This window comes from Theropithecus gelada, chromosome 8, assembly GCF_003255815.1.
Source record: "Theropithecus gelada isolate Dixy chromosome 8, Tgel_1.0, whole genome shotgun sequence".
NCBI classification, from domain to species: Eukaryota; Metazoa; Chordata; class Mammalia; order Primates; family Cercopithecidae; genus Theropithecus; species Theropithecus gelada.
Genome location: NC_037676.1, coordinates 4,524,734 through 4,541,358, shown reverse-complemented (window position 1 = coordinate 4,541,358; position 16,625 = coordinate 4,524,734). Strand labels below are relative to the sequence as shown.

The following is a 16,625-nucleotide window of genomic DNA, read 5'->3' as shown; positions in this document are numbered from 1 at the left end:
TATAGTCCTAAGGTCAAGTCTCAGCTGTGCCACTGTCTAGTCCTATGAAACACATTTGTTCCTAAAACTTTTGATGACTTTTACCACTGGTATTTAACTTAAGTGATCAAAGATTTCTGGACATTGTGCATATCTTTGGATGATCATTTCAGAAAGAGAACAAATTCAGGAGATGACTTACCCAGGATCCTAGAGATATATCTTGCTTGGACATGAAACTTGTAAAACATTTCTGCTTCTCAATTCAAATTTTGTGTGCTGTTAAAAAAATACCTAGAATGTCATGACCTATCCTTCCCACACCTTGGGAGTATTCACCATCGGTGTCTGTAAGGAAGGTGAGTACTAGAGTACTACCTAGCCCTAAAATGCTGTTGGATTATAATCTCATAATGTAAACATGGAAAGGAACACTGTAAAATGAAAGCAAGGTAGTAAGAATGTGGTAAAGTCTATTTTTTTGCTCCTCTAGGAAAACAAGGCCTGCAGACTTCCCCACTGTACCCAGCTCCTCAACAAACCCTATGAGGCCCAGGCCCCATCTTGAACAGGATGGTTCCCCTAACCCTATGTGTTAGAAATGAGGGTTCTCTGAGAGTTCCCACAGCATCTAGTTCTTACTCTCATACTTTGGATGGTATTCATGTGTGCCATCTCCTGTATTAATCAAATAAGTCCCAGGCTAAATAAATGGACACTGAACTAAAAATGTAGACCAATTTAAATAAATGCTGTGCCACATGGCTTGACAATAGAAATAGCTGTATTATCATAGAAATCTTTCCAACACATGCTTTTATGTCTATCTCAATAGTCTATAAATAACACATTTTTTATTGGTAACATATGAGCTAATGATGACAAAGTATTACAGAACAGCAATGTCTAGCTTGTAAATAACACATCTTTATTGATAACATAGGGGTTATCAATAAAGATGACAAAGTGTTATACAGTAGCAATGCTTTCCAGAGTTCACAAAGTGTCTGCATCCACACTAAATGGCACATGGCTATATTTGTTTGGAGTGTTTCTTCCCCCCGTCCCCACCCTGAGCACAGAGACAGGGTCTCACTCTGCCACCCAGGCTGGAGTGCAGTAGCACAATCATAGCCCACTGCAGCCTGCTATTCCTGGGCTCTAGTGAACCTCTTACCTCAACCTCCTGAGTAGCTGGGACCACAGGAATGGGCCACCATGCCAAGCTACTGGGTTTTTTTTTGTTTGTTTTGTTTTACTTTTTGTAGAGATGGAGGGTCTTACTATGTTGCCCAGGCTGGTCTTGAACTCCTGGGCTCAAGCGATCCTTCTGCCTTGGTCTCCCAAAGTGCTGGGATTACAGGCATGCATGACATGCCTAGTCGTGGAATGCTTCTTTTTTTCTTCTTCTTTTTCTTTTTTGAGACAAAGTCTTGCTCTGTCACCCAGGCTGGGGTGCAGTGGCACTACCTTGGCTCGCTACAACTTCTGCCTCCTGAGTTCAAGTGGTTCTCCTGCCTCAGCCTCCCGAGTAGCTAGGACTACAGGTGCCCTCCACCATACACGGCTGATTTTTCTATTTTCAGTAGAGATGGAGTTTTGTCATGTTGCCCAGGCTGGTCTTGAACTCCTGAGCTCAAGCAATCTGCCTGCCTCAGTCTCCCAACATGCTGGGATTACAGGCGTGAGTCGCCGTGCCCCAGCCTGCCCCATCTTGCGGTCGGCTGTCATTTCTCACTCTCATTGTGCCTGTCTCCATAAGCTCCTCTACTTTCTAATTTCCTGCTTGTAGTATACCTTGGGCTTAAAAAAAAAAAAAAAAAAAAAATTTCAGACAACTAAGCCTTTTGGGATCCTATCAAAAATATGAAGAAAAAGACTTTCAGGTCATCAGAGGGGTCAGCTTCGGATAAATGAGTTTGGTGACATCCTGTACTGACAGCTCACAGGCCACCTTGGTTCTGGACAGGGATCTGGATGCTGGGGAAAGCTGGCCACACCATGTCTTCCTGCTAAACCCTTGGGTAGCTGGCCTTCTGATTGCCAGCCTTCGGCTTTTTAGTCAGATCTCCCTGCCACCATCTCTATGCTCTGTGTTCACTGTGGTGCTAGCTCTGTTTCTTTCAAATTGAGCTCCTCAATAGCTTGGATTCTGTAGTTCCCTCCAGAGTCTCCGAGTCCACACCTGCTTGGTATCTACAAAAACCAATGCAGCCATATGGCTTGAATGCTTACATCACACACAGAGGCTTTTGGTTCTGGGTAAGTGCCACAATTATGAAAACTGCACTGAAGTAGGAAATAACACCAGTTGAAAGAATGGCCTCATTTGCAGGCAGCTTGCACTGTATTTCATAAGAATGTGTTTGGCATTTTAAGCTTTCCTGTGGCAGCAAATTGTACTTCTCCTAGTGGGAGGAGTTACGAAGTCTGCGACCAGAATAAACCAGACTGTTTTGGAAAGTTTGATTTTTTCGGTTTTCATATTCCATTTTATGACTGTGTTTGTTTTTTCAGAGATAAGCCGGTGTATAAGAAAACAGTCTTATCTCTGAACCAAGCATATGGCTCACACCTGTAATCTCAGCACTTTGGGAGGCCGAGGTGTGAGGGTCATTTGAGGCCAGGAGTTTAAGACCAGCCTAGGCATCATAGTGAGACCCCATCTTTACAAAAAATAAAAATAAATTTAAAAAAAATATTAAAAAAAACATTAGCCTCGTGTGGTGCATGCTTATACTCCCAGTTACTCAGGAAGATAAGGAAGAAAGATCGCTTGAGCCCAGGAGTTTGAGGCTACAGTGAGCTGTGATTGTGCCACTGCACTCCAGCCTGGGTGGCAGAGACCCCGTCTCAAAAACAAACAAACAAACAAGCAAAAACAAACAAAAAACCACAGTCTATTATTTAGAGTTAAAAACTATAAATACTATTTTTTAACCTCAAGGAGTTCTATCATAAACTACCTTAAAAATAAAAAAACAAATTAAACAGGAATACAGAACTCTGGCCCGAAATTTAAAATTACAAAATAAGTAAGACAAAGCATTTGACCTGAAGTTCCTGTGGCAGGATGGAAATGTTCTGGTAAATGGCTATAAAACATTTCACAGAAGCTAGGAAGCCACCTATTTTGTAAAATGCACAACTATTTTAGTTATTGCCAAGAAAGATGAGGATGTGTCATCAACTGTAAGATGTACCCCATGTCAATGATGTTGAAATGTAATGTTTTTCAAAAAGATGAAATACGATATTTTTGAAAAATAGCTTTAAAAGAACAAAAGTAATATCACAATAATGACATGAGTCTTTTTGAGTTTCCTTAGAAAAGCCAATATTCTACCTTGATCATCAAATCTTTGTTTTAGGGCATCCTAAATTGTTAGAAAATGAGAAGTTACATAGTTCATGTACGAAAAGACCAAAGTCAAAAACAGGTGAATGGATTACAAAACGAAAGCTGATGCGATTGGTGTCATTTATAAATATCTGGGAATCAACCAGTATGGAAACAATATCATTGGTTTCTTGAGGAGCAAGGACTAGAATCCACATGGGCTGAATCCACATGTCTACAGATCTATCATGCCACGCTGCAGTCTAGTTTAAATAAACAGAAAACAGGAGCTACTCAGGTACAGCTTTAACGAAGGCAGCCATTGCACAAGATTTTAAAAAACTTATATACATTTTTGTTTTGTTTGAGACAGGGTCTTCTTCTGTTGCCCAGGCTGGAGTGCAGTGGTGCGATCATGGCTCACTGCAGCCTTGACCTCCCAGGCTCAAGCAATCCTCCCTGCTCAGCCTCCCGAGTAGCTAGAACTACAGGCACACTCCACCACTCCCAGGTTAATTTTTGTTTTTGTAGAGATGGGGTTTTGCCATGTTGCCCAAGCTGGTCTTGAATTCCTGGACTCAAGAGATCTGCCTGGCTCTGTCTCACAAAACACTAGGATTACATGCATGAGCCACTGTGTCCTGACAGTATACATGTGCTTTGTTTGTTTGTTTGTTTTGTTTTATTTTTGTGACAAAGTCACTCTGTCACCCAGGCTGGAGTGCACTGGCACAATCTCGGCTCACTGCAACCTCCACCTCCCAGGTTCAAGCGATTCTCCTGCCTCAGCCTCCCAAGTAGCTGGGACTACAGACACATGCCACCACACCAGGCTAATTTTTGAATTTTTAAAGTAGAGACGGTGTTTCACTATATTGGCTGGCTGCTCTCAAACTCCTGACCTCATGATCCGCCCACCTCAGCCTCCCAAAGTGCTAGGATTACAGGCGTGAGCCACTGCGCCCAGCCGCCAGTATACATGGTTTAGTGATTACTATTTACTTGTAATAAAAAGTTCTATGTAAAAATATAACATAATTTTTCCTCCATTTTTTAGTTATTCAATTATTCTTGAATTTCCTGCTTTAATGGATAAATCATAATATTCAGCAGACTGGGAAGAATCCAAACCCCTAAACCATGTGGCTACAAGTTTTTAATTTGACAATTGAGTTGACAAGGCCTACCTCATCTACAGCAGAAACACACAGCCACAGCATGAAGTCAGTCAGCTGTTAGCTGCACAAGTGGTAGGATTTATAGTAGGTTCTGCCTTTCAAAGATTCGCTCTCATTCTAAAGTGGTATGCTACACATAAAACCATCCATCTGGCCAGGTGCAGTGGCTCATGCCTGTAATCCCAGTACTTTGGGAGGCCAAGGTGGGCAGATCCCTTGAGCTCAGGAGTTCCAGACCAGCCTGGACAACACAGCGAGCCTCGTCTCTACAAAAAGTATAAAAATTAGCTGGGTGCAGTGGCACACACCTGTGGTCCTAGCTACTTAGGGGGCTGAGGTAGGAGGATCGCTTGAACCCAGGGGGAAGAGGTTGCAGTGAGCCAAGATCACACCACTGCACTCCAGTCTGGGTAATAGAGAGGGACTCTACCGAAAAAAAAAAAAAAGCTATTAATTTTATGCCAGAACACATCATCTTAAGGTGAAAAAAATCCTCTGTATGCACATACTGCCAACATATTTTAAAGGCCCACATTTTAACAAGTAGAATAGACAAACTATCAGACAAGAAATCATAAACTATTTTGGCTGAAAAAAATCATTAAAATTATCTAACTCAACATTCTACATGTAGGTTTCTACACATAATGTATATGTATGGGTGTGCCTACATAGCTTTTTGAAGGGAATGACATATGATCAAGCCCATTTTTCCATAGTTATGATGGTTTGCTAGCAAAGCAAGAATATCAAGGTCTGCATTTCTGCCAACTCAATGCATAGCCCCAAGAGCTTCTTGCAGAGGAAAGCTAGCATGGAGAATCCAGTCCATGTCTGTAGGATGAAACATTAATGGTAGAAGGTTGGAGAAACTTGTGGATGGTTGGCATTGCAGCTTCAGGGCTGGCATTCTCTCTGGTTTCAGGTGTGTCTGTTAATGGATTCTGTGGTCTCTGACCCAAGTCTTTAACTAATATGAAACTGGAAGGCAAGGAAGTGGTCTGCTGAGAAGTCTGATTGAATATATTCTCCTCGCCTGTTGAAAGCTTGGTTGAAATGTCTGCACTGAAGGTGCAGTGTAGCTGATTAGATGTTTCCTCTGGGATTAGGGCAACAGAGCTGCTCTGTTTTGTTAATTCTCTTGACTTGGAGCTATGTAGCCTACCATTTGACCTGTCATCACTTGGAGCCCTGAAGTTAACGTTTTCTACAACTCCTGTGCTAGCATCAAGTGATGTATTTGTTAACTTAAAAAAAAAAAAAATTATGAATTTTTTTAAATTAAAATCTTGCATTGGTGTGGTACTTGGGTTACAACTGATGAACCACTATTGATATTTATTATTAACTAACATTCATAGGCTATATTAGGATTCACTCTGTATTAGACAGTTCTTTGGGTTTTGCCAAATGCATAATGTCACATATCCACCATTACCGTATCACACAGAATAGTTTTTTGTTTGTTTGTTTGTTTTGAGACAGAGTCTCACTCTTTCACCAGGCTGGAGTGCAGTGGCACAATCTCGGCTCACTGCAACCTCTGCTTCCTGGGTTCAAGCGATTCTCCTCCCTCAGCCTCCCGAGTAGCTGGGACTACAGGCACACACCACCACGCCCAGCTAATGTTTGTATTTTTAGTAGAGACATGGTTTCAATACGTTGGCCAGGATGGTCTCGATTTCTTGACCTCATGATCCACCCCCTTCAGCCTCCCAAAGTACTAGGATTACAGGCGTGAGCCACCGCGCCTGGCCTAGTGTTACTGCCCTACAAATCCCTTGTGTTTAACCTATTCTTCTCTTCCCCTCCCACTAGACCCAGGGCAACCACTGATCTTTTCACAGTCTCTAGAGTTTTGCCTTTCCATATGTCAATTAGCTAGAATCACACAGCATTTAGCCTTGTTCAGACTGGCTTCTTTTACTTAGTAATATGTATTTAGGGTTCCACCATGTCCTTTTGTGGCTTGAAAAATCATTACTTTTTAATCACTAAATAATATTCCATTGTAAGGATATATCACAATTTGCTTATCCATTCACCTACTGAAGGACATCTTGGTTGCTTCCAGTTTTTGGCAATTAGGAACAAAGTGGTTACAGACATTTGTGTGCAGGTTTCTGTATGGACTTGCCTGTTCATTTTTCAGTCTTCACCGATACAGGTACTGCCCAAGGAGAGCAGGCCTGGGAACACTGTCCATTCTGGGCTGCCGTAAGATACTCCGTGGGCTCCATTTTTCTGAAAGCTCCTTAATACCTGTTTGGCTCTCAGCTACCATTTCTGATCGTCAGGTAACTTCTGCAGATGTATTTTCTTAAGCTTGGTTACTACTAATGACTGAAATGTATCTGTTTTCCTCAAGGCTGCCATTTTAAATGAGCAGATTTCCTCTGTTGACTCCTCAGAGCGTCAAAACTGGCTCAGAGAATTAAACAGGGGGAGCAATTCCCATATAGTAAATGCAGCAACTCCGTATTTGTCCCAGACACATGGACATTACTTTCCAGGACTATAAAGCTCCAGTGGAAATTGTGTTACTTAAAACTTCCAATGAAGGGTTGCATTTTGATGTCTCCACTTCCATAAAGGGATTGTCTAAATTGAGAGCAGCTGCGCGAATGTTCTTGACACTGGCATGCAGGTATCTAGTTCCACAGCCAAAGGAAGAATACTTTTCTCTGTACCTGGAAGCTCCCTATTCTGTTGTAGCCTGTCTCCTTTCATCTCAGCTTCCAAATCAACAGATACAGATTAACTATCCCTTTTCTGAAATCTTTGGGACCAGGCCAGGCGCGGTGGCTCACATTTGTAATCCCAGCACTTGGGGAAGCTGAGGTGGGAGGATCACTTGAGCCTAGGAGTTCAATACCAGCCTGGGCAAAGTAGGCTTTTTGTGAGACCCAGTATATACAAAAAGTAAACAAAATTAGCTAGGTGTAGTGGCATCAACCTGTGGTCCCGGCTACTTAGGAGGCTGAGGCAAGAGGATAATTTGAGCCCAGGAGGTTGAGTTCCAGTGAGCCACGATGATGCCACTGCACTCCAGCCTGGGCTACAGAGTAAGACTCTGTCAAACAAACAAACAAACAACAACAACAAAAACAAATGAAAAGAGTAAAAGGGGCAGGAGAGGAGAGGAGAGGACAAAATCCTTGGGATCAGAAATGTTTCCAATTGTAGCATATTTGCATAGACATAAACCAGCAAAATTCATTTGTGATTTATATACACATAGCTGAAGGTAATTTTATATAATGTTTTAAAATAATTGTATGCATGAAACAAAGTTTGGACTGCGTTTTGACAGCAATCTGTCAAGTAAAGTCAGGTGTGGGATTTTTCCACTTGTGGCATATCATGTCAGTGCTCAAAAATTTTTGGATATTGGAGCATTTCAGATTTTGGATTTTCAGGTTAGGGATGCTCAACCTGTAGTTGTTAGTCTGTACCCTTTCACTCGGGAAGTTCATGGTCCCCTGTGTTACAAAGATGGTCTTGGTCACATGGAGAATTCTTATTATTATTATTATTATTATTATTATACTTTAAGTTCTAGGGTACATGTGCCCAACGTGCAGGTTTGTTACGCAGGTATACATGTGCCACGTTGGTTTGCTGCACCCATCAACTCATCATTTACATTAGATATTTCTCCTAATGCTATCCCTCCCCCAGCCTCCCACCCCTGACAAGCCCTAGTGTGTGATGTTCCCCACCCTATGTCCAAGTGTTCTCATTGTTCAATTCCCACCTATGAGTGAGAACATGTGGTGTTGGGTTTTCTGTCCTTGTGACAGTTTGCTGAGAATGATAGTTTCCAGCTTCATCCATGTCCCTGCAAAGGATAGGAACTCATCCTTTTTATGGCTGCATAGTATTCCATGGTGTATAGGTAACATGGAGAATTCTTTTGTTCAATCTCATGCTGGTTCTTTGTGCTACTGAAGGTCATCATTCACTTTGTTCAGATTCTGACATTGTAGATGCCAGCCCTGTTCATTTAGAGACATACACCTGTGGTTAATGCATCATGGTAGTTGTTACAGAAAAACTAGCTTCCTTTCTTGTATGGAGATGAAATTTAAGATCTTGGGTGCTTTTTTCAGCGGTAGTTTCTTTGAATTACCTGATTTTTCTGATGAATCCTACAGAGGCATAGCTGGGCACCAATGTGATGCAGTACTATGCTGGAGGAACAGAATCAGAAATATCTTACAGAGGAAAAGAATGCTTTCTTTTCCTTCCATTTTTAATTTCTTCATTTAAAAACCAATACTTGGGTATATACCTAAAAGAACTGAAAGCAGGGACTCTAGGAGATATCTGCACACTCATGTTCACAGCAGCATTATGTACAATACGCAAAAGGTGGAAGCAAGCCATGTATCCGAACTGCAGCTGAATGGATAAGCATAATGTGGCATAAACCGACAATGGGATATTACTCAGCCTTACAAAGGAAGGAGATTCTGATATACACTATAACATGGATGAACATTGAAAATATTGTCCTACGTGGAATAAATTAATCACAAAAGGACAAATACTATATGATTCCACTTATATAGTATATTAGTCTGTTTTCACGCTGCTGATAAAGACATACCCGAGACTGGGTGATTTATAAAGAAAAAGAGGTTTAATGGACTCACGGTTCCACGTGGCTGGGGAGGCCTCACTATCATGGCGGAAAGTAAAAGTCATGTCTTATATTGGCGGCAGGCAAGAGAGCTGCAAGTTGGTGCAGGGAAACTCCCCCTTATAAAACCATCAGATCTCGTGAGACTTACTTACTATCACAACAGCAGGGAAAACACCCACCCCCATGATTCAGTTACCTCCCACCAGGACCCTCCCATGACATGTTGAGAACTGTGGGAGCTACAATTCAAGATGAGATTTGGGTGGGTGCCCAGCCAAGCCATGTCATATAGGTTCCTAGAATAATCAAACGTATATAGACAGAGTGATTGCCAGGTACTGTGGGGAGGAGGGATGGGGAATTATGGGTGAATGGGTATGGAGTTTCACTTTAAGAAGATAAAAACATTCTGGAGATGGATGGTGGCGATGGTTGCACAACAATGTAAAAATAAAGGTCACTGAACTGTATACTCAAAAAACAGTTAAAATAGTATATTTCATTCTATGTATATTTTATTACAACTTTTAAAAATCAGTATTGCAGTTAATGCAATCAAGCTGTAATACTAGCACCTTAATCTTGGGTGACTGTTAAGTCCTGGTCACCCCAAGGTTTGCTGAGGCAGTCTCTATTTATGCTTCTGTATTCAGGGCAATCACTAATCATTCCCTCTTCACTCTCAAAAGTGTCCTGGCTTGAAGAATAAGTCATCTGATCACCCTAGATCTATTTCATAATTGTATAAATCATTGAATTGCCATCTTTGTATGCAAATGCCTTAACATTCAGAACGTACCTGTGTTTTCTTGGATTACTCTAATCATAAATTTGATGACCCATGGAAAGTTATAGGCTCTGATAAAATTTTAAAGGTTTCTGATTACTTTCTGAACACTGATTAGAGCACCAAAAGTAGTCCTCATTTCTTATAGACACATTATTTCTCTAAACACTAAAACCCTCTAACATTTGTCAAGCTCTCCTACTTCACTAGCTCTGGGTTAAAGGGAACAGAGAAGAGAAAGACATGGTTCCAGACAGTTGCTATTTCTTGTCTCTCTTGGCTACCTCTTTGTTGTTGTTAAAAATATCAACAAATATTCCCTGAAGTCAGAAATATGTTCATGTTTCAATTATTTCCATCTTCCACCTCACCATGAGAGAACACACCACTTTCTCTTCGAGTAACCTACTGTTCTGCACTTATAATAAAAGTACCATACTATCATAAGCTTATTGTTATCCACCCCCTGGATGAATATCTTCTCTCATTTTCCAACTCCAAATATCAGAGGTAAATATAACACAATTTTGTTCAATAATCAAGACCATCCCTTGATGTGCTAATGTAATTTGTGAGTGCAAATGAACTGGTAATTTATTGCTTAAAAATAGAAGAGATCCAATCATATCTACTTCAATACTTTGGAAAAAAAGGAATCTGACAAGCACCAGGGTATGAAATAAGTAATTAAAGTGAACTCAAGCATACTCTTATGTTATTCTCCAATAAACAAGTCACGTCTATTCCTGTAATCCTTAAAATGAGCATGCTGAAAGTTACAGGGGAGAGAAGGATTTGGGAAAAACACAGATAATTCGTCTGACGAAAGAACTAGCAAGCCAGGTGCTATTATTTCTCTCTTAGGACATTATTGTCTTCCTTTGTATTGTGGTTCATTAAATGAGTAGACTATCTGTGGCTTTGAGAAGGAAAAATAATTTTTAAAAAATCATTTTCCTAATATTTTACCTTGATTATGAAACCAAACCTAAGGAACATTATTTCCATTCAATTAGTACCACATGCAGAGACAGGCGCTTGGTAATTTTTAGTTACTCATTTGCTTGATGCTTTTTCCAGCAATTTCAGTTGCAAAAGGATAACATCCATCTGTTTGAAAAGGTAACTGGTTAGCAACTAACTCCTTTAAAAATTTTTTACAACATATCCTCTTACCTTTCCAAAGTCAATCTCTACCAGCTTTAAAAATAAATATTCTAGCCAAATCTTGGATGAAATATATTTTAGATATGTGTTAGGCATGATGGATTGTCACACAACATTCACTCCTATCTCCTTCAGGTGTGCATCCCTCTATCTTTGAGGCTAGAAACCTATAAGCTGCATTTCCCAGAGTCCCTTGCAGCTAGGGTTCTGGGCACAGTGTTCTTCCAGGGAGATGAGCAGGGTAAGAAGGAAGGTGGAGAGCATCGAAGGAAAACATTTGCTTCCTTGTTTTTGTTGTTGGTAGCAATGTTCAGTCACTAGCTTCCTAGGGTGGAGAGGCATTTTGCAGCAGCCTCTCTGATCAATGGAACTTAGCCCGAAAGGTGCACCCTTGATGTTAGCAGTTCTAGTGGTGGTTCTGATTCCCATCCCCCAGGCTGTGGCAATGACAGCAGCAACCCTGGGGGCCAATCAAGCTTGCTGCCTGGGAGCCAAGACATGAGGCTCAGGCCAGGTCCCCTCCTCTACTTTCAGTTGCAACCTTCATTCCAACCTTCTTGTGAGCACCTAATTCTCATATTCAACCCCTGCATGCTTGAAATAGTTAGGATAGTTTCCATTATCTGCAACTTGATGGAGAAGAAAGAGAAGGTAGAAATGAGCACATTCAATATAGCAAGATGGGACATCACACCCCAGAAGAACCATGGAAGTGGCAAAGGTTGTGCCCATTTGACATTCGCAGTTACACCTTTAAGAACAAAAAGCTCACAGGCTGCACCTTCCAGAACTACCCAAATCAGGACTAACAACCCTTTACGGCCTAGGGTTGATGCCGAGACATATTAACAAAGGCTGGGAAATAATCGTCCGGACCCCTAGAGAGAAAAGAAGGGAGGATAGAAGGGAACAGGGAAAAGCAAAGAGAAGAAAACCACGCATATGTGTGAAGAGGACCATACACCAAACCCCTCAAGTGCCCACCTCCCCCCACCACCTCATTGTCATCTCTAAAAACAACCACAGGTTACTTCTTTAACCTAGCTGAGTCAAAGGCCTGTCTAGGGTGGAGGAGATGCAAGTGTGACAGCCTCTGGCTCCCAAAGGACACTGGTTACTAAGAGTACAACATATTCTATACTCTATGCTATAGGCGTATACTAGGAATATATTCAGTATACCCAGATGGGGGACTGAACCAGTGACCCATATATTCAGTTCTAGAGTCAATTAGGCAGCAACCTCTCTGCAGCCTCCAGGAGATGATATTTAGTCAACATATTCCTACTTCTTGTTATAAACCCCTCTTTATGACTGCTCACAATGTGCCAACTGTGTACTCAGCATTTTACACCTAGTCATTTGCTCCATAGCCACCTGGGGAGGTGTCATTATCTCCATTTCACAGACAAGGAAATGGCTCGGAGCTGGGCTTCAATCCAGGTGATCTAGTTCAAACTCTTAAAATGCTTTCTTTGAGTGGTTAGAAGTTTCTCTGGATGAGAAGTGAGTATCCAAAGTCAATGATGTTAACTCCTTTTGAAGATGTCTCCGCTAGGAGGTCTATGCAATGTACTTTCTCTATGGCATCAAGAGAAGTGAATCACAAAAGCTGAAGGACATTTAACTGGCCATTTGGCATCACTCTTCAGTCTGTCCTTAAATGAATTCTCCAGTTATCTTAATGCTTTCATGCCATTCTTTTCAGAAGAATTCCTAATTTATCTACAAGTGAAAACATAAGATTGCACAGACAAGTGCTGACAGCCTAATTTCAATAATGCATTATACCAGGGGCTTAATTGCAGTGAGAGCTTTCACTCAATTCCTGTTTAAAAATACAAATGAGAACTTTGACATGTAGTAAACACAGGCATTTAATTGCATTTTGCTCTCAACATCATGAGCCTGTATAGTGCCAAGTATGTCTTGCTTGTGTCTTCTTTAAAGCAATGATAGAGTCTTCTTCATAAATCTGTTTCAAATTGTGGAGACTAGTTCTCTAAAGGAGCATATAAATTCTTTACAAGTGAAATGCATTTAAGCATCCACATATCCACCTATCAGAAATACTATAAGGTCTGGTCTCTTCTTTACAACCCTTGCAATCTCCAGTAAGATATGGCTGTCAAAGATACACATACACAGAGATTTAAGATATACTGGGAAGATCCCTGCTCCCATTGACCTTCCAATTTAAGGCAGAGTTAACTATCCACACAGGGTATTCCCAATTTCACATCCCTCTGGTAAGTAAAATTTTATTAAAACCTTTGAACTACCTTGGAACTTTTTCCATATTAAGATATACACGCAAAACGGCACATTTCCAAAGGACATGATTACGGCAATTGAATCTTTCTAGAAAAAAAATTTCTTTGGAGTTAGAAAAAGAGTGTATACAAAGCTCCCGTCTCAAATCTGATCAAATGCGTTAATAAAGCAGCAGTTCTTTGGCATAATTTCCTCAGTGACAAGATACGTCCCAACTTCTCAAGGTCTCCTTCAAATAAGTTATAGATAACCAATGACCATCTGACAGCCACTTCCATTCTCCTAAGTGATCTTGCTATGAGCAACTCTAAGGCACCACTCATAATACTGGACAGTTCTTTACCCTGTATTCTCAGCCAGTCATCAAGGACAAAGAAAGCTCCAACTCTCCCTTCCCCAAACTTCAAACAAGTTAACCATTCATTAGCTAAAAGATAAAGGCTTCCGAGGTGGGTGGATCATTTGAGGTCAGGAGTTTGAGACCAGCCTGGCCCACAAGGTGAAACCCCCTCTCTGCTAAAAATACAAAAAAAAAAAAAAAAAATTAGCTGGGCATGGTGGTTTGCACCTGTAATCCCAGCTACTGGGGAGGCTGAGGCGGGAGAATCGCTTGAACTCAGGAGACAGAGGTTGTAGTGAGCCAAGATCGCACCACTGCACCCCAGCCTGGGCGACAGAGTGAGGCTCCATCTCAAACACAAACAAAGAAACAAACAAATAAATAATAAAAAATAGAAAGATAAAGGCTTCCATTTGCTGATGTCACATGAATAATAGCACTTTTAGTTGCTGAAACAGGGTTAAATGCCAATGGTTAGCTGTAATATTACCAAAATCTTAACCTAAAACAGTGTAGATATATTTTAGCTCTTTCTACACACTAAATTTTCAATGTACATTTAAATTCATGCCCACCACCTAACATAAAGCTCTGCAAGTAGACATTTACAGCCTTATCTTCTTTCTACATAGAGCACTGTGGGCTCACATCATTTATCACAATGAACCCAGGTAATATAAAAAGACCCAGCCGGGCCCCATCCCAGCACTTTGGGAGGCCGATGTGAGCGGATCACGAGGTAAGGAGTTCGAGACCAGCCTGACCAACATGTTGAAACCCCGTCTCTATTAAAAACACAAAAATTAGCCAGGCGTGGTGGCGGGTGCCTGTAATCCCAGCTACTTAGGAGGCTGAGGCAGGGGAATTGCTTGAACCCGGGAGGCGGAGATTGCAGTGAGCCGAGATCGTGCCATTGCACTACAGCCTGGGTGACAGAGAGAGACTCCGTCAAACAAACAAACAAACAAATCCCACACATAGCAAATAATATCATACAAATCCTTACCTTCCTATTTTGGCATTCCTTCTTAAACTGTATTTTCATCGTGAGTTTTGAAAACTTTCTGGCTTCAAGTTATCTTAGTTCTTTGCCTCTTACTAATTAAAAATCAGTTCCCCAGGGAAAGATACACGTGCACTCCATGAAAAAATACGAATCCATTTTAACCTTTAAAGCACTAGACATGTTCTTTATCTCTGAATTCTGATTTATCTGATCTCACACCCAAAGCACATCCCGCAATCCCTTACGGCATGGCAGTCTCGCCTCTTTTGATCGTATCTAAGTTTGCAAGGTAAACAGGCCACCCTGGGCTACCGAAAGGCAGGGGAGGACCAGGAACTCACCCAGGCGGCCGGACCCGGGCGCGGGCTCCGGAGCACGCGCTAGATGACTTGTCGCGCCCCCTCCTCCCCGCGGGCGGGCGCCGAGGCGGCGGATCTAGGGTGGAACAGAGGCTTCTCTCCGCTCCCCGCTGCAGACCATTGTCAGCGCCCGAGTCGCCGGCGCTTTCTGCACGGTGTGGGGACGGACAGCAGCTCTCCCGATGCGAGTAGTCACATTGCTGTCCCGCAGCCAGGGGCAAAAGCTGCTTTTGCATCAGAGCCGAGGGCTGCACCAGGTGTAACTTCCACCCCTTGACCTATTTTAGAGTGTGAGGATGAAAGGAAGAGGGAAAAAATAGACGGAGGGCGCGCGGAGGAGCGGGCGGCAGGGTGCGCGCGTGGCCGTGGGGAAGCGCGCGCGCGGGCCCGGGCTAGTGTAGGGGCTTCCAAAGAGAAGTTGCAGCGAGCCCCGGCCTCCCGCGCCTGGGCCAGCTCGGGGGTGCTTTGCTAGCCCCTCCTCCCGCCGCAGCCGCAGGCCAGCTTGGCCCGCCCTACTCCGGCGCCCCGCGCGGGAAGCGCAGCTCCCGGGGATCCGGGGCTTTGGGCTGGCCCCGCGACAGCCGCGGGGAGACCGCCCGCGGCCCCCGCCCCAGTCGTCGTCCCCGCCTCCCCGGGCTGCCTTCACCTTTCGGGAGGCGGCGCTCTGGTTCAGCTGTCCGGGAACCCAGGCCTGCGGCGCCTCCGGGCAGGGAAGGCGGGCTGGCGGGCGGCGGAGCCGGGGACTGTCGCCTCCCCGCCTCGTTCCCTGCAATCGCCCCGCCCGAACGTGCCCGGGAAGTGAGGCTGGGCCGCGCCCGCCCGGCCGGGGACTGGGGTGACCTTCCGGCCTCCCGCCTTGCCCTTGTTGCCGGTGTCTCTCGGCGTGGCCCGTCCTGCGTAGAAGACGCCCCGGCGGGCGCACCTGGTCGGCCCGAAGCGCATCAGCGTAGTACCTGGGGTGACGGCGACGTGTGACTTTAGCGAGGCTTTTCTCACTTAATTTTTACAGCCCCGGACTTCAGCGGAAATGCCCCCTTGGGGTCGGTCCATTGGGATAACTGGAGATGGGGGATTAAGTAGGGTGCCACGGCTTAGACGCTCCAAATCATTCCAGTACACAGCATGACTTATCTGTTGAGTTTTGCAAAACAAGCCCCATCAAAAAAGCATCCATCAAAAGGCGGGTGGAACTTATAAGTTTTTGCCCAAAACTGGACACAAACCTTCCCTCCCCCCATTGCTTCTGTTACAATAGCGTTAATTACTTTCTTCCAAGTCCCTAACGTGATAATATCTCCAACCGCCTATTATTAAACAACTCCCTTATCATCAGGGACCTATGCACTTTAAAAATGCACGTTCCCAGTGACGAAAAACGAGCACGTTTAGTAACCGCTCTGCCGCCCTTGGTATAGAGGTTCGTGCTCCTGATCCCCTGCCTAGGGGGCAGAGTTCATGTCGAGCTGTTTTTTCCAGTCCAGGTTATTTATGGGTACCCAACTACAGGTCTCACATAGACACTGGTCTATAACAGGTTATTTGTGGGG

At 43.2% G+C, this 16,625-nt stretch overlaps 1 protein-coding gene across 1 annotated transcript in view; it reads right to left on the bottom strand.

The window, feature by feature from the left end:
• TRMT9B (tRNA methyltransferase 9B (putative)) overlaps positions 1 to 16,081 on the bottom strand; it is a 74,777-nt gene extending 58,696 nt beyond the window's left edge. The window contains exons 1-2 of the mRNA XM_025394239.1: positions 16,032 to 16,081; positions 15,061 to 15,356 (exon numbers count right to left, since the gene is read on the bottom strand). The gene's annotated coding sequence lies outside the window, so the exon portion shown is untranslated. The remainder of the gene's footprint in view (positions 1 to 15,060; positions 15,357 to 16,031) is intronic.
• Positions 16,082 to 16,625: the final 544 nt, after the last annotated feature.